The sequence below is a fragment of the Dermacentor silvarum genome, chromosome 6 (assembly GCF_013339745.2).
Source record: "Dermacentor silvarum isolate Dsil-2018 chromosome 6, BIME_Dsil_1.4, whole genome shotgun sequence".
Classification (NCBI taxonomy): Eukaryota; Metazoa; Arthropoda; class Arachnida; order Ixodida; family Ixodidae; genus Dermacentor; species Dermacentor silvarum.
The window spans coordinates 169480400-169498527 of NC_051159.1; the positions used below are offsets into that span (position 1 = coordinate 169480400).

Here is an 18128-nt window from a genome sequence, read left to right on the forward strand (position 1 = left end):
ATTATGGCAATCGAATCACAATGTCTGTGCCATCCACTGCGTAGTTAACTCATGAATGACACTAGTTCGACTGATCACGGCCAAGAAAATCGTAAGGATGCCTGAAACGATAAAAATTCAGTTTCCTGCTCTTCAACTTGCTGAATAGTTGCAATTACCACCTTACAATAAGCTCATGTCTGTGCGTTGTGATATGCTCATACACGATCAGCAATATGACAAGTGAATTGAACGGTTTTGCAGGATGTTACCAAATTGCCTTTCGGAAGGAAGTGCTAAGGAGCAGCCATTGTCCTGGCATCGCGCATCTCTCATTTTAGCATTTGACAACACGAGTATCCATCTGGCCCGTTGATAAACCATTTCTAAGCTGATGTCATCTACAGCACTGCCACGAAAATATCGCAAGTCACGCCGGAAGTGAAAAAGGGTCACCTGAGACGGCTCCCTCGGTAATATGGAAAAGCGTGCAGTTTCCTCTTAGACTTAGCTAATTCTCACATCGCGTTCGCCCGTGACTCCCCAGACGTTGCCTCGACATGTGAATTACGTCGAAGTATTTTACCTTATATCTCACAAGCGACCCAGCAAGGCCTGCTGTTGAATTGAAATGTAGAAGTGACCTTAATTATGATTGCCTCGGTACGAATGTCATGGGGCAACGCAATGTGCATGCGCATCTTAAGGGGCAGACATATTCCCCGCGCTGAATTTGTCGTTTCCCAATTCGGGCTTTCATTTACGCTACGGGAGAGGAAGATTCCGCTGAGTTGCTACCAGGTTTATGTGACCTTTGTACATAGTTATATTTCTTATATGCCACATGCGCTACTGCTTTTAACATTTAGCAACTATTCATGATCTACGGCCAACAAATGTGCAGAGTAATGAAGCGCCCTATAAGTGGTGCATGAGGGCTGTTAAATATTGCCTGAGTACTGAATCAGAGAGGCTATACACGGGATGCTGAAGTTCATCCCGCTACGCAGAGCGAGTGCGCTGTCCGCTAATGTGGTGTTAATGCAAGCAGACCATCTTCTTAAAACTTTGAACTGTCATCGGTCTTTAAGCAAAGTACCAATTCCGTTCCTACTTTCGAAATGTAGCTACATATGTTAAAAAGTTAAGTTGCTGCGTAATTGCATTCTCAGCGATTAGGAGCATGAGACTGGATTTTATTGCTTGTTTTAGAACCTGACCTCAGCCTGTAACGTTTTGATAAGCCGCAATAAAGAGGATAGCATTTACATCAAGCTCCATCGTGTCATCTCTTGCTATATAACTTTATCGTTTCTGCTGGAACTCGCCACATTGTCAACTACTCGTATAATCTTATTGTTCAAAATTTTCTTGTGATATAAAGCTGACATTGATCTCCCGCTATTGATGATCTTACTAGAAGTTCAAAATTAACTGATAGTCTAGTCACAGAATCCGCACAAGTATGCCAACCTTATCAGAGAAGGGATGATTATGCACTTGCGAACACCAGCATGCCCTTAGCTATCTCATTGCTCAAAAGCGTAAAAGCGCCCCTATGGCTTTCCCCTCTTGTGGGGGGAAAGCCATGGGGCGAGAGTTCGTATAGTCCGTTGACATCCCAACAGTTTTTAAAATTTAAGTTGGGTCGTGATTGTTTACCGATACCTATGACTCGATTCTATGCCAGTTTTATCATCCACCGTTCACGGCTGGCTGATCTCATTGATAATGTGAGCGGAGCGTTGCTCGGACTCTGACCACTGACGAGGCGCGAAAAGTGCAATAGGAATAGCACCAGGAAAGGCACTACAAAATCGCGGCCCTGTAGTAGATACGTGGACTTAGTAAAGTGTCATTTGAGTAGTGAAACAGATATCGAACAGTAGGAGAGGTCGTGTAAGCCAGAAAGGGCATCGGTGTGCTCTAGCCACCCACATATTGTTACTCGCCGCGGCGGCTTAGCGGCTATGGTGTTTCGCTGCTAAGCACGAGGTCGCGGGATCAAATCGCGGCCGCGGCGGCCGCATTTTGATGGGAACGAAATGCAAAAACGCCCGTGTCCCGGGCATTGGGGGCACGTTAAAGATCCACTGGTGGTCGAAATTCATCCGGAGTCCCCCTCTATGGCATGCCTCATAATCAAATCGCGGTTTTGGCACGTAAAACGACAGAATTGAATTCAATATATTGTTTTGTGCAGTAAAAGAAACGTTCTCCGCAGACGAAAAGAAGCTGGATGGTGCCAACGACATCCATCTCATAACACCCTTCCGATCACTGCCGGCACAGGGGTCTATATGCTTTTGTTTCGACTGTAACAAGATGCATTTGATAGTGACGCGTGTGCCTCGTCCTTTTAAATTGGGGGGTTTTACGTGCCGAAATCACGATCTGATTATGAGGCCTCGTGGTGTGCCTCGTCCTTTGGCGATGTTCTCTGTTTCGCTATTCAGCTGACCGTCTACCATGCTAAAGTCCGTTATCTTAAACTAATGAAAAAAGCACACAGAGCACTCTATGAACAGAAACTGGAAGAAAGGTAATGGGAAACTAAACTTGGGCGGGCGGTTTGGCCTTGATTTGCCGAAAATGGACCTATGTCTGAAATTTCAGGTTTTTTGTAAGATGCATTTTCGTTTTCCAACATTATTCCGCGTTAAACCAAGAAACGGAGAAACATTTACGGAATACTCCATTTCATTCAAGTAAGTCTGTTTAACAGTGAGCAGCTTTCAGTGAAGCTAAGTGTTGAATAAAACAAAAAACAAAGTTATTGATCAACTGAGAATGTCAAGCAAGTTGGCGCCTCAAAAAGTGTCTGTGAACGCTTCATTGGAATAACCAGGAAAACACAAAAAGCCCTGCTACGATCGCTGAATTAAACGGCCAGAAAACAGAAAACAGACGATGTATCGCACCTAATGTATGAAGTCACCTGCGTTTGTCATAATAACATTTTCTTGACACAAACGAGCTAGAAAAGAACTTGATTTTGCCCGGATTACCATAAAATGTATCACCTGAGCGCAGAATAACTGCGGAAATACTTCACTGCCAGTACTCTCAGTGTGTAATTAACTAATTGATCCTCCTCATTGCGCGGAAGACAATCTGCAGTAGGAACTTCTGTCCTCCTTTGAGGCACATTGAATTTACCACAGACGCGCGGACTCTATCGAGGACATCCGTCTGTCGAGAGCGATATACATTTTTTTTGGGTAGAATTCTGTCCTCGTTCCTTAAGTTTTTACTGAAGGCTGCATTCATTTATGCAGAACCTTTTCTTCGAAAATGTTTCCATTATTTAATTAGATTTCTGGTTTTCTGTCACCGTTTAGCCTGGAATCTGCGAACGAAAGTATGCGCCCTTCAGAAGCCTGCATCTTTCCCAACACCAGGATTTAAACAATCCTAGCACCAGCTGCTATCACTAGTTGGCGTTAAGTTCGTCCTTCATCCTTCCATCTCAATTTTTAGATGCTTGTGATTGCGTCTGGGACACATTCCGCCATTATTCACAACCATACTGCTAAGTAGACAAGGTTTAGTGATATTAAAATCCGCGTTTTGCACTCTAAGTTAAGGACTAATTCTATTGCTTTCCGCAACTTCTCTTCGTGAAGCATCCTTCATTTAACGCAAGTGTTCTAGCTCTATTATTCAAGAAATTATGCGCTCGCACACGGAAAACAAGTAATGTTCATTTTTAGTAAAAACATCTATTTGCTCCTTCATAAACACGACGCTGCTAAGGTTCTTTCCGCAGATTTCATTGCTTTCCTGATCCCTAAAAGCAGCACATAACTCATTTCATGTTTCTCTAGACCGGTCGTGTTTTTGTTTTATTGCTGAAATAATTCCACACTAGGTGCTTTGAATGTCCTTCGGTCAAACAACAATAATCACCTTATTTTGAAGTCAGTTATATTAACGCTGCGCTCCGGGTGCTGACCATTTTTCGAAAATATGTACACTAAATAGTGCAAGAAGTTTAAAAGTGATATTCTCTTCACATAGATGACTGCGAATGGTTTATCATGATATGTAAAAATCCTTTTGCATTTGTAGTGTCCGCGAAATCCGCAAGTAATTCAATGGAACAGCAGCCATTTGCGTAGTGCACTACTCGAACTCCTCATGAATATTCCAATGGCATCTAACAGCCTACTTCACTCAATTTTCTCCATGGTAGTAGAATCGGGCCCCTCGGCTTACTGCCCGGCGTCATAACTGTGGTCGTGACTCTGCTTTGAAAGTGCTGCATACTTGGTGTTAGTACTGCCGTAGTTAGGAGGGCTAACTTGCGGTGTAGCAAACCGAAAAAAAAAAGCTCTGGCAGAGTACGGAGAACAAGAAAACGTTTACGCACGTGTCCACCTTTGGACGCTCACTTGCCTACCATAGGCGCCTCAAGATATGTCAGTTTTCATATGATAGTTTGGCTACGTGGCACATCGTTCAACAAATTACACAACGTGAAAATAAAATAATTATTTCGAGTGGTATCTGACACTAAATTGCTTCTTAACTTGATGGTACAGGCGCCGTAAATAACAAATAAAATGAAAGAGTAACATAGAAGATCTCTTACTGATACCTATAAGTTGCTGCTGTCGCCTTGGTATATACATCTGAATTTATTCTCTTCCGAAGTCGTGAAATGAGGTCTATATTTGCAGTGAACCCAAGATTGTTTCAATTAGGCCTTGTAGGCTGTTGCAAAGAGAAACGAAATCCCATCTTACAAGTTCAAGGGACTTGTCCGAGGCAGATGCTGTGAGGCAGTGGCACAACCAAAACGCAAGGGATGTTCCTCCAACCACAAATGTTTTCAGAGCATAGCATATCCGAGAAAAAGCGAAATCTTGTCGTAGCCGACGTATCGTTCCCAGAACTCAAGCGTTCATTTTATGCTTCCCCAATATATTACCGCATTTAACACCCAAATTTCAGACTATGAAGTCGTGAGGAATTTTTATTTCATGACTGTCATGATTTAAAAATTTTTGCCATGGTTCGCTTTGCCTAAACGGATTAGCAGGACTGAGGTTACGACGACCGGTGTCCTACCGCAAGTAGCAGTAGAACTCAAAAACAAAATTCGTATGATACTTCTGCACGCGAAAGCTGCTTGTGAGCTCACGAGCCTTGCTAAGCAATGCTTGCCTGACCACTAAAATGTTTATGCCCAAGACCTTGGTGTTGCTGAGGAAGATATCGTGATGCCATTTTTTGGGAGCTGGGGGGGGGGGGGGGGGGTTCTTCGCAAGGTGGGCACAGAAAATTAACTTGCGCGCTAGACAAATCAGAGAAAAAGTCACTTCACTGACCATGAAGCAGCTAGGCTCCTACTGCATACGTCTCCGTAAACTCCCCGTCCCTTATTTGCTACCAAATGACGGAGAGAAAGGGTGTACGAGGACATCTTAAATTGCTTGTGAATGAAATGTTTTTAACGCATAATAGGAAAATACCACATCAAATTTGTTGCTTTCCCATAACAACAGAAATAAACATTTCAACGCGTGATATATCTGGCTGCTGGGACTAGTGATTCCCAGGTAGTACGTGTGGTTGCGCAGACGACAGCGCGAAAAATCAACGCGCTGCAGTGTCAACTCATCTAGAGATAATAAAGTATGATAGATTGGGCGTAGCTGACAAGAATCGCTTAATCTCCTGGAGCTGCAAGGGCGGGTTTGACAATAAAATTTATGCTGCGGAGTAAAATGCTGAACGAGCTGTTCAAACTCAAGTAAACGTCCCCTTCCTCAAGAAGAAGCTCACTGATGTTCAGTTCGTACCAGATCAACGGTACTACCGACTTTGTAACCACTTTAAACAGAGATCATAGACTGTGCCACCTTAACTTCTGAATGGAGAGCCATTCGCATTTTACTAAGCAGAAATGCCAACTCACCTTCACAGCTTCTGAGCGATGCCTGTCCTTCGGAAGGTCGTGAAGTAAGCGAAGTGTGCCGGGTGCTGTCGAGAGGGAGTTTTTTTCTCTCTCTCGGAGAAAGTTGCAACGGCGGGGAGATCTTTGTTGTTCTTCGGGCCAGCTCAGTGCAGCATCTGTCTCCGAAGCGCGCGTCCGAGCGGACTTTTGTGGACAAGGAGGCGCGCCGCTTCTCGAAAAAGAAAGAAGCGGAGAAACCGGAGTCACTGGACGGGTCTATTACCTTCCGCGACGCTCACTGAGTCGCCGCTTCCGCCACCACCTCGGCGCGTTCGGGCTGTTCCCCCCTTTCGGTCCACCGCCACCGTAAACGCTGGCGGGGCCGAAAAGGGGGAGGGAAATCCCACGAAGCGTCTGGCCAGGTCACGTCCAGGCTTTCCCTTCCACTCCTGTGATGCCCTCCTGACTTCCCTTTCTCAGAGACATCAAAAGTCCTCAGCAGTTGAACGAACGGTATCGGAGTTTGACGTGATAACGCGCAAGGCTTGCTTTTCGCTCTTCGCTTCCCACACAGGCTCACTTACTTTAGTATCGCGCTCCTCTGGAATGTTCACCCCGGAAGACAAGTCATGGCAGACTCCTGTAAGGAATGTAGCATAAGGTGAATGCATGCCTTCAGCTCACTTTCAATAAAGAGAAAGAACTATGCGTAGATGCTGACAGATGGCACGAGACATGCAGTGGTGTGTGCTATGCAACACAGCTAAGGTAATAAGAACACTCCGTCACAGAGAAGCGTCATTTGAAAGGAAAGCAAAGACGCTCAAGGACGGAGTAACCCTTGACTGATTTACATCACTTGGCGCCATGAAGCTGTCCTCGCCCCGTTTACTTTCGTCAGTAATCAGTAAGATAAAGCTTTATCATCATCATTGGCAACAGAGCGAGAACCTTTGAGAAAGGAAAACTAGGGTCGATTCGCCGGTCAGAGCCAGTACACACTTAGAGACACTCTCACACATGCACACACATCTCACACACACTGGCGCGGCGCACGGACATGACATTGTTGCTGAGCGCCCACCTCAGCGGAGTGACCTCGGATACGCGAAGGAAAGAGATAGAGACAGAACCAACAAATTTAGTTAGATAATCTGAGACAATATACCAGTCGTGCTAGAATGTTTGATATGTGATGTAAGGGTGCCAAGCTATGTTACCCTTGCTTGCTGCGAAAGTAAGCCAAGCGAACGTGACCGGTAGTTACATAACGGTGCAAGAGGATCTTAGCAGTGGCCGTTTCTGCACCTTCTACCCAACCGAAGACGGTGAGTATTGTCACGCTTACACTGTCATAGTTAACAAACGGCTCTTAGCACCGAGACACAGGTAAAATTGGTGCTTGTCTGCTTGAGAGACCATCATTATTTCTGACAAAAATATTAGATGCTCACTAATGCACAAAGCAAATAAGTTGATATGCGGTGACCATTGTGACGTCGCTATGAGTCTCCGAGTTCATTACCGCATGTCAGAATTTAAACAATAGTGTGGCTATAAAGCCAACTAAAACAGCTCTTTGCTTTGTGTAAGCATTTCCTATCCTTTGCTGCACAGCGCATGTGATGAGTGGATGAATCGAGTGCTTGGCCTTCTTGAGTACATTTGTACGCTCCTCCCAGTTCTACTCTGCCGACGGAGGACGTAGTTGAGAGTACTATATCTCTAATAAATCTTACGGTTGCAAGCCTTCAGGCCAGAGTTATAGGAATTAGTGATCGTGTTTCCCTTGGAATAAAGCTGCTCAATAGCTGACCTTATGAAAGTTCACTTCTCATTACTGCGAGAGCCGTTAAGCACTGGAAATTGAGTTTCCGACACAGACGACAGTTAGTTCACCATGGAACAAAACAACCTCTTTCATCCAACCACGCTCCAACAGGAAGGGTTGCGGAATGTAATATGAAGTAAGAGGTTTTTACTCCTCAAGGAACACACATTAGGCGTATACGTGATAGCATATTTTGATTATCAGATTCCAAATAAGGGGCACGATGTAACGAAACTGAGAGCAGGCAGTTCAGTAGTGCTGCAGGAAGTGCCTGACGGGAAGCAATCGAGATATACTCCACGCTGAAGCGCACGTTTAAGACAAGAAAACTTTCGACGATTACCTTGAGGAAACCCCGACGCCTCCCCGGTACTTCATTGAAGGTCGATGGTACAACTATGTTCGGAAGATAAATAACTAGACGTAACTGTAACATTTAACAATAGACGTAACTGTAACAATAGTAGATTACAGGTTTCACAGCTGCCAAGTACCCGATATAACAGCACTGAAAATGTTCAGGTAGACAAAATTTCGCCCAAGTCTCGAAGATAACACTGTGCCATTTCGCTCGTCACATCAATTAAAAGTTTTGGCCTAGGCAGTTGATTAATACCAACGAGGAGGAGGAGGCTTAAGAAGGACCTTTACAGCTTGCAAAGCAAGAAGCCTTTAACTCACGAACTTCTCCATCCGCGGCAGCTGAAGCATTGATATACAGAAACACTGAGTTTAAATGAAGGTGTAAGGAAACCTTATATTTAAAGGTCATCTCAAGTGCCACGCCTCCGATACGTCAGGCCGGTATTTATTTTCTTGGAAGTTTTTCTACTGAGTGATAGAAATAGATAATGTGAGGCTGTTCACAAGTTCTCAAAACTTATTACACCGGCCACAACGCGACCTTCCCATAATAACACACAAAATAGACGAAAACAAACGTGATGGAGGAAGACTGCCTGAACCAAATATATTGAAACAGCATAATGTTAAACCGGCCTGGCAGGAAAAAAAAAAAGAAAAAAAGTGTATTTGGCCCAACAGCTCTGAACAAAAGGTTCCATAAAGCTATAGATTTAAACTAAATCTACATAACTTAATTACAAATAACTTAATTAATAAATTAGAGAGCGTGCAAAGAAAAGCAGTAAGGTTTATTTTTAACAAATACCGCATATCTGATCCCCCCCCCCCCCCCCGAACTAATAGAAAAAGCCGGAATGCTAACCCTCCGTAATCGCGCCAAACTCGCACGCCAGAAAATGACGTTTCAACTTTTTCACAATGCGCTTCGTATTGATAGCACCAAATACCTATCTAACCCAGAAACTAGACACTGACGTCATAAACACCGCCATTTTCTTCGGGAATACCGGTTCAAAATAAACTGCTTTAAGTGTTCCTTTTTTGCGCAGGCGATAAGGGAATGGAATAGTCTGCCTACTTATATAACTACTTGTCATAATCAAGATAAATTCCTATCACTACTTGAAAACTACCTACCTATTTCCCAAATATAAACTATTTGTAGCGTTCTAACCTTACCGTCTCCTTTGTATACTTTGTATAAAGACGTTGATTAAATCCTGTATGACATATTCATTCACTACGTGCGTTTCTATCTTGGCGCGCACTTTGTAACTCCCGTACTAATGCTTCATTCATTCTACATGTTATACTCTATGTGCTTGTTAAATTATTGTACGCGCAACTACACCCTTTTGTAGTTACTCCCAATTTATAATTGTGACATGTTCAACCTTTTTACACCTTTGTAATATACTTATTGTATGTATGCCCTTCCTGCTAAAATCCCCGTTGGGATTGGCAGTATGTCTGAAATAAAAATAAAAAATAAAATAAATAAATCTAGCCTACTTAGACAAGGGAAATCTGAGAGTCCATGCATCTCTCTCGGTCCGTGTAGATATTTCGAACTTCAGAGCATGCATTAGCTAAGTCATAAAGAAAGGAAGTTGCGTACACCGCAAAAATAAATACATAAATAAAAAAAATAAAACCGCAACATATTCCTATTAACTACACTGTTCCTTCTCTAGTCCCACAACATTTATAATTAGCATTTCAACATTAAATATCATTAAATGTTTTTCTAGTGTGCGCACTAATTTAACACATTTCATACGACCGCACACCTACGTCCAACCTGCCACCCAGAAACCACTGGCTTCCTGTCCACGTATGCGTAGTAGGTGATCGCAATTATTCAGGAAAAAGAAGGCAAAGAAAAATAAGATGGTGGTCTTCACAGTGGAAAATTGCTGCTGTTGCAGTAAATGAGTTCACAGCCGAAGGAATCGCTGAAGCTGGCTGTCTTCTCTTTTTCTTCATAATTATTGTTACTAGTGCGCTTAATTAGGCCAATCTCGCTGCCTCCTTTTTAGGCTTTCACGTCACAACGCGGCCCGCAAGGGTGAATGCACTAAAATGCGGCTCGGTGGCTGACATCAAAGGGGGACAGCTGTTTCGCGTAATAAGCACACGCGAAGTCGCCCAATTTGACGGGAAGTAGTGGGACATACTTCCAATAACACACTGGTCAGACTAAGAATAATATTTTGACACACCCGAAAGCAAGTGCCTTGACACATAACAAACTAGGAGAAGATACTCAAAGAAAGCTTTAAGGCCCCCGAAATTGCAGAGCATTTGCACGGTAAAAGATTGACTTGATTTTTGCAAGTTGCCGTTGATGTGGCAACTCCCTCCAGGCGTTCCTCACAGGTAACTTTTGCCGCTGTTGCGTGGTGTTAAAATTCAGACGTCTATCGATTTAATGGTTAAGTTCTGAAAGTGAACGATCTTGAAATAACATAAACAGAGTAACAGTTCGCTGGTCTAAATTTGGAAGATTTGATCAGGAACTTAACAAAGCGCACTTATAAATAATGCGCCTAAAAAAAAAGTTACAGTCGCCACGATTGTACCACAGCAAACAACGTCAATTTTGTTAGCACTAACGGCGAAAATTTTAGGGAAAAAAAAACCCCGAAAAATTTAATCTCTCCGATGAGAGTGTTAAGGTGACTTCGTCTTAAATATAATATTTGTAAAACAATACCCGCCGTGGTTGCTCAGTGGCTATGGTGTTTGGCTGCTGAGCACGAGGTCGCGGGATCGAATCCCGGCAACGGCGGCCGCATTTCGATGGGAGCGAAATGCGAAAACACCCGTGTACTTAGATTTAGGTGCACGTTAAAGAACCCCAGGTGGTCCAAATTTCCGGAGTCCCCCACTACGGCGTGCCTCATGATAAGAACTGGTTTTGGCACGTAAAACCCCACAATTTAATTTAAATAATTTAATTTTGTAAAACAATAAGGTTTTGTTCACAGAGCATGTTTACGACAATGTACACTGCTGTGAGCATGACTGTTGTCGCCGTCGGTTATGCTGCTAGCGAGCTAAGGTTGTAGCTTAAGAATATATTTTGTATGGCTAAATTAATGTGGAAAACTTTCAGTTTATTGCAAAGGAAGAAAAATGCACTAACGCGGTCGGAGTATATTAGCATGATGCCAAAAGACCAAAAAAGGGTCAATCATGGATTGGATTACGGAGTGCCGCCAATGGCACATGACCTACAAAAAGAGAGAAAGACGTGTTGTTTAAGTTCTTGCCAAGACGATCACTGCTTTATTTTATGCGCAGTGCATGCCACTCGCGTGCATAGCCCAATCATTCATCGGCCACGGTGATATTTTTCTAACGTAGTCTGTGTTTATACGTTTTATAAAACGAAACTGCGCGAAAAAACGAGGCCACACGAAAGAAACACACACGACACGACGAGCGCCGGCAATGTGTTTATAGATTTCGTATACCTGGAACTGACGGACGATGTCTACCGTCACACGCATCTGAATTATTGCGCCAAGTGAAATGCTGATACAATTCAAACTTTCCCAACGCTATTACGACTTTCTGATTCTGACTAGTGGTGCTATTTATCTCCAAATGCGCCCGTAACATGAAAATCACCGCCAGGCAGTGCCGTCTGCTTAATGAACTACTGCTCTCCTGTCGTCCAAGAACTGTGCAGTTAATGTACAATATATACAGGTTGTCCCAGCTATCATGCAGCACGATTGAAAAAATGACTAACGGCGTTACGCGAAGCAAACCTAGTGCGTATTGTTTCCAGTGTAGTGGAGTAGCCGCCAGTAATTTTTTTCGTTACTGAGATTTAATTAGCTAATTGTAATTATTATCTAACTCGAAATGTACTGTGGTAATTATCAAAGGGTCAATGAGAAGATTGTAGAGCAACATGAAAAACTCCCAATACAGCTTTATGTTGCTCAATACCTGCTACATAAATGTGTTTTTGCGAGCGTGAAAGAAGCCCACCGCGCGAAGGGTCGCTCGAGGCACTATGCGTGTATTCGCGGGCTTCATATAGCAGCCCAGGGTGTAAGTTTTGAAGGGAATGTCGTGTAGATGTTATTTATACTGGCTGATAGCTTGAAGTATGCAAAACTCGTATGAAGCAGTGAAAAATCACCACCGAAGCACTCCGCGCAGATGGTTAACCAGCGAAGCTGAAACGCGCGACCCCGGAGTTTATGACTCGGTTAGTCCCGACAATTCATTAAAGTATTTCTCAATTATTGGTGACGTCTTTGTGTTCCTTAACGATGTTACACGCACATGCAGCTGCGACGGAGAGAGCGACGTCATTGACGGCATGCCTGCAGTCTGCCGTTGTTGCTTGCGTTCGATGTCTCGAGTTTGCTTGACGGCGTGGTTAGCATTCGCCCGCCATTGCCGCTTGAGATTCTTAGAAATTAAATTGTTTCAAAATTAAATCTGTCCCTTACGGTAAGACAATGAATGGCTCATACACCCTTAAGCAATGGCTCATACCCCCGTAAACGCGGCCTCCCCATTACGACGGCATAAGAGAAGTGAAATTATACGCTGGAATGATGATGAGCGGCAACGGAGCCAGCTGTGGAAGAAGACGACGACGACGAACGCGGGAGCAGTGGCACGAACGCGTGCCGAGCACGAGCACTTTAAAACACTTTAACAAGTGATTTAGTGAGCTGGAGAATGCGCATGCACCATACGCCTATGCTGTCATACGTCGCTGGAGGCGTGCTGAGTGCATTTTTACATGGGTAGGCTGGCAGCAATACGGGATATTTGTGTGTTGAGCCTTTCGATTCGTATTTGCTAAACACTTGCAAATGCTCATCCTTTTTTATACTTTAATCGCCTGAACTGGGTATTTGTATGGCGCAGCTGAATGATAACAAATAAGAGAAACAAATAAGATAACAAATAAGAGAAAGTGCAGCGATCGCGCGTTTTTGCGAATGACTTATACAATCAGCCGCCTTCAGCTATTTGAAACATTTATCGAAGACAGCGGTTGGCAAAACCGGAATCTCCGGACATGCGACGTGAAGTCGTTGCCCTCAAAGCGAAAGAGAGTTCATTCGTACCATCATTATTTAACTCTCACTTATTGTACTTACGGCGCCGGAAGATCAAAGAAGCGGTGCTACTGGTTTCACTAGAGCCTGTCTCTACAGAGGCTTACACAAGAACACTCGTGCCGCTGTACTCTCGTGCAGTGCTCTCACGGCAAGAACGCGCATGAAGTTAACGTAGCTTTCGCAAAGTGAAGTGATCTACAGCGCCTGCAGCATGCGCTCGAATGTCGCTGGTTATATTCACTCTGAATTCTACAAAAGGACCCATAAATAAAGTCGGAACAACTGCATGAGCTTAGGAACGGCTCATATATGTAAAAGCCAGAGAAAAAAGAACGCACGAAGAAAAAGAAAACAGAAGGCGCCATAAGTTTGGGATTACAGAGGAGTTGCGATAAGAACATATGCATCTCCTATATCTTGAGGTCGATGTGCATGGCATGCTTCTAATGCCGGCGGGTTCTTTGAACTCTGAAAACCTGTTGGGCTCGGAGCAAGCCTATACAAAATCCCACAAAAATCCGATTTCATTGCTTTTGATTTCCCGCGTCTCGTAGTTTGGTTTAGAGACATACAGACCTGATTCGATTGCTTTGCAGGGGTTCATGAACACTCTCGCTGGATTTTCATTCTTTTCCGAACAGCAACTGAGTTTTACAAGCATCGAGGAAAATGACCCTGAACGATTTCCTTGGATGTCATTGCAAGCACCAAACATGTCAAAAAAAATGATTTTCATTCTTTTCCGAACAGCAACTGAGTTTTACAAGCATCGAGGAAAATGACCCTGAACGATTTCCTTGGATGTCATTGCAAGCACCAAACATGTCAAAAAAAATGATGGTGCAGGGTTGTCTTACTAGCACAGCGTGATGGTTAAACGGACACAGGGCAATTCGCCACTGGGCCAGAAATAATGGGCCTCATTCCATGCCCCATTGGCCGTTCTGGATGAGAACGGCATCCGAAAACATATATTTGCTTAGATTTAGCGGCGGTTGGAAGGAATGAAGGCGGTCAAAACGTATGCGCCTTTCCTTGTTATCGTGTCTCCCACAGTCCACGTGTTGCATTGGGGCAGAGTATTAGAGCACTCACAACGTCTTAAGCTTGGTATGAAAAACCTGTATGTCAAGATTTAGCTACAATAATAGATATCTACGTTAGAGATCTTCTCGACTAGTACTGTAATTATTTAGAGTAGAAGAAATAAATAAGCTATACAGCCTTCAACACAAGTGATGTGCATCTCTTAACTGTGGGCGACAGAGTATATGAGTCCTTGAGATAGAACAAGAGAGAGAGGGAGAGAGAAGGCACGTGCTACTTTCAGGTTCGCTTTCCTGCACTGTAGGGGAAAAATAGGGGTTGGAAAGAACACAACGAGAGAGAGATAAAGGTATTGAGAAAAGTAACAGGAAAGGGATTCTATCAAAAGCGTTCACACAGGCCGGTGGATCTCAAGAAGCGCAGTAGCGCTTGCGCGGCCTTCTGATGCGATGTTAGGTCCCGTCGATGTTGTAGAATTCTTTTTGACTACAGAGGCCGGTCATCGAACTGGTTGAGCGCGACGGAAAGCCATTGTCTCTCCACACTGTACTGCGGGCACTGTCAGAGAACATGACGGATTGCTTCCTCATCGCCGCAGTGACCACAGGCTGTGGTGTCAGCCATCCCTACGCGGAACAAATGTGATGATAGACGACAGAAAGTGAGAATAATTGCTTATTAATTAATTTATGGGTCTTAACTCTGGGGCTATGGGAGAGGTCATGAGGGAGGGTTCTGGATTAATTGTTATCCCCTGGAGTTCACTAACGGGCACCTAAATATAAGTACAGATTGTGGAGTGCGCCCTGATAATAACAAATTTTGTTTAATAGCAGCGCATAGCATTACGTTTATCAGTTCTACGCTTGCATGTGCACTTGCAGACGACTTCAACCATGAGCTGCTTAAGTTTTTGAGGAAGGTTCCACTTGTCTTGCTTATTGTAACTGAAACGCTTCGGTTGCTCATACTATTAAAGGTTACTCACCATTCCTTTACACCGAAGGGGATTCTGTCCCGCTACTACGTGTGAAAGAAAAAGAGAGTAAAGAAAACGAGTGGCGCGCAAAGAAATCACATTTGCATTAAAAAAAAACAAAACAAACAAAACAAAAAACGTCACAAGAGAGAGGTTTAGGTTGAGTGGCATCCGAGCCGAGAGAGACAACTCCTTCGAAATTTATGTTATCATAGCGTCGACGGACTCAAACCGAGGACAGATGAATAAAATGATGAATTGGCAGTGTCGGTGAACGCAGCACGCTGCCAATGAAATCTTCCGAATCGATCCTTGGGAATGCCTAGGTAACGTTGCATAACATCTTTTCTCCCATCAAGGCTTCTCGAGTGTTCCCTTGACTCATATCGTAAAAGAGCGTCCCGCTTCAAGGAAGCCTGTGGAGACCTTGCGAACTCACGCCCCGCGAAGGACGGCGCACCGATCGCGCCCCTCAAGGTTGGCCACCATTGGCGTGCATAATATCTGTACCAAGGTCTGAACCTTGGTAGCCACCATTAACACACACCACGTGGGGCAAAATGCCTGAAACAACTGAGTATGAAGGAGGATGTTATTCTGACAAAACTGCGGGGCCATTATTTTCGGCTGGCCAAGAGCGAGGGAGGTAAACACCTTACATTCACGTGGAGCTCTTTTTTTGGACATTTGCCCGCCAATTTCATGCGCCCTGAAGACACCATGCCGCCCTTCCTCTTGTACTTTTTCGGTCATTATTACCTGTACCCCATGCAATCGTTTTGTTTATGCAGTAATTACATGAGCAGAGGTCAAACTACTCAGGATGATGCCGACGGTACAGTACCTCGGCATTACTTCATCGAAAAGGGCGAGATAATTTTTCAAGTAACCGTTTGCAAAATTCACACCGGACGGGCACCGGCAGTGTCCTTGAATCATACATGAATAATATAAACATTAGGTTCTTGCTGCGAACCGTCGAAGCTAGGTTTGGTGACATCATATAATGCATATAGAGCCAGCTTTCTGATAATAACTTCTCTCTTTATTTATACAATGCCGGATATGACTTTTTCAATATTGAATGTTTTGCTTGTGTGCGAAAATTTGAGTAATGCGCTGAAAAACATGCTCACATGGTTGCACTAGGCACCGAGACCCCCATTTTGTGCAATCGGCTACTGATACGCATAACAGCACTTCGGCTCGCGCGTTTATCAGCCGCGTCACGTTATTTTTGCGCGTATCTATTTCCTTTCGAGAGAACAAAACTTCTGGACGCTATTTTTTTCCCTCTGTGACATCGTGTTTTAAGGCATTAAGGAAATGAACATTTCGGCTTCTCTGTTTCCACGATCGTTATGCTTTACATTATCGTAGTGTACTTTGTAGCTTTCACGCATTGGTTCCTTTCTACAGCAAATTTGATGCATCAAATTACTTGGTAAGGGTTGCCAATATGTGAAGTGCATAATCCACTGTGGACTCAGACTAACCTGTAATCAGGTATCATTCCCATTCGCTCTCGACAGCATTACTTATTTCTTGTATTATCCCTCATTTTCTATTTTCCAGTGCAGAGTATCGCGTAAGATCGCGCTGGTTAAGAACGACTACTCCGCATTTCCTGAACATTATGAAGGTAACTACGAAGCCCCGTTTATTTATTATAAACACAGAAACATTAGAACTGCTAAGGCCTGACGATGTCCCAGCACTGAAGAGGCACACTCTGACACAGTGTCAGCGGCTTCATGTCAGGAGAAGACAAAAATTAGGACTATATGGCCTTCTTTTTGCCGAGAAAGAGAGAGAAAGAGAAACAAAAGAAATGCAAGAAGGTTAACCCCCAAAATTCGGTTTGGTATTCAAAATTCAGCTTGTTCATAGCAGGCTAGCTAAACACCTTTCCGGGCCCTGGCAAGCGGACTTATCTGTTGCTCTGGCGTCGGATGATGACCATGTAGCCCCAGTGTATAAGTTTCTTCCTAACCTGAATCACTGGCAGCCTGCCGAGTGTGCTCCTTCAGTGTAAGGAAGTCGTCATGCCAAAGGTGTTATAATGTTGTGTTTAAGATGGAAAAAAGCTTCTTCACAGTAAGCTGACGTTCCCCTATAGACGATGAGAAGTACCTACAGTCACGTAAACCTTGCGACTGTCATTAGCTCGAGTCCTCTATACGAAATAGGAATAATAGGTCATCCACATGCTAGCATTTTCGTCTTTCTCTTCTGTACAGCGATTTCCCTCGCCATTTGTTGCTTATAGCGTGTGCAAACTTTCTCACCACAAATTTCATTATGATAAAAATTGCACACATAATTTTTATTCCTCTGTAGCAATGGAGATTCTAACGTATCTTCTTGCTATTGTCTTGTCATTTGACAGTAAGTTCAAGTGAAAAACGCTCCGCAGACCAAAAGGAAAATTTCGCTTTTATCTCCTTTCAACTGAGTGGACAAGCCACTGTTGCAGGTTAATCGACCACTCGCCACAACATGCCAACATCTCGATGAAAGTGCCCGCAGAAAGGAAGCTGTCTTTCACTTCTAAACTTCGTCCTCCCTAACTGGATTTCAGAAGACAACTAAATTTAATAATCCACTATGGCTTTACGGTTTTGACTGACGCTAGCTCATATGGTTCTGCACCATTCTGTAGAAGGGAGAACTGCGCAATGACAACCACCATAAGCCTTGGTGCGTGCGCTGGCAAAGTACAGTGACAACAGCCCTGTAGCGAGCGTCGAAAATGCAGTAGTGCGAAAGCTGTGCTAGCACAAGGAAACTTCCAAAGCCCCTTTATTTTCCGCCTTGCAGACATGTTTGGCGTGTCTCTCAAACCTTAGTGTACATGTCTTGGGATTGTTGGTCTAACCTTCCGGCTAGACATCCAAGGGCGAAAGCACAGATGCAGACATGCCT

At 43.9% G+C, this 18128-nt stretch overlaps 1 protein-coding gene across 2 annotated transcripts in view; it reads right to left on the reverse strand.

Annotated features, from left to right (window-relative positions):
- The window catches only part of LOC119456382 (acetylcholinesterase-like), a 228478-nt gene that overhangs the window by 22265 nt on the left and 188085 nt on the right, over positions 1-18128 (reverse strand). The window contains exons 2-3 of one of the 2 annotated variants that reach the window (XM_049669801.1): positions 6466-6521; positions 5903-6110 (exon numbers count right to left, since the gene is read on the reverse strand). The gene's annotated coding sequence lies outside the window, so the exon portion shown is untranslated. Of the gene's footprint in view, positions 1-5902; positions 6522-18128 lie in introns of both variants that reach the window. The other variant, XM_037718104.2, reaches the window with a different exon arrangement.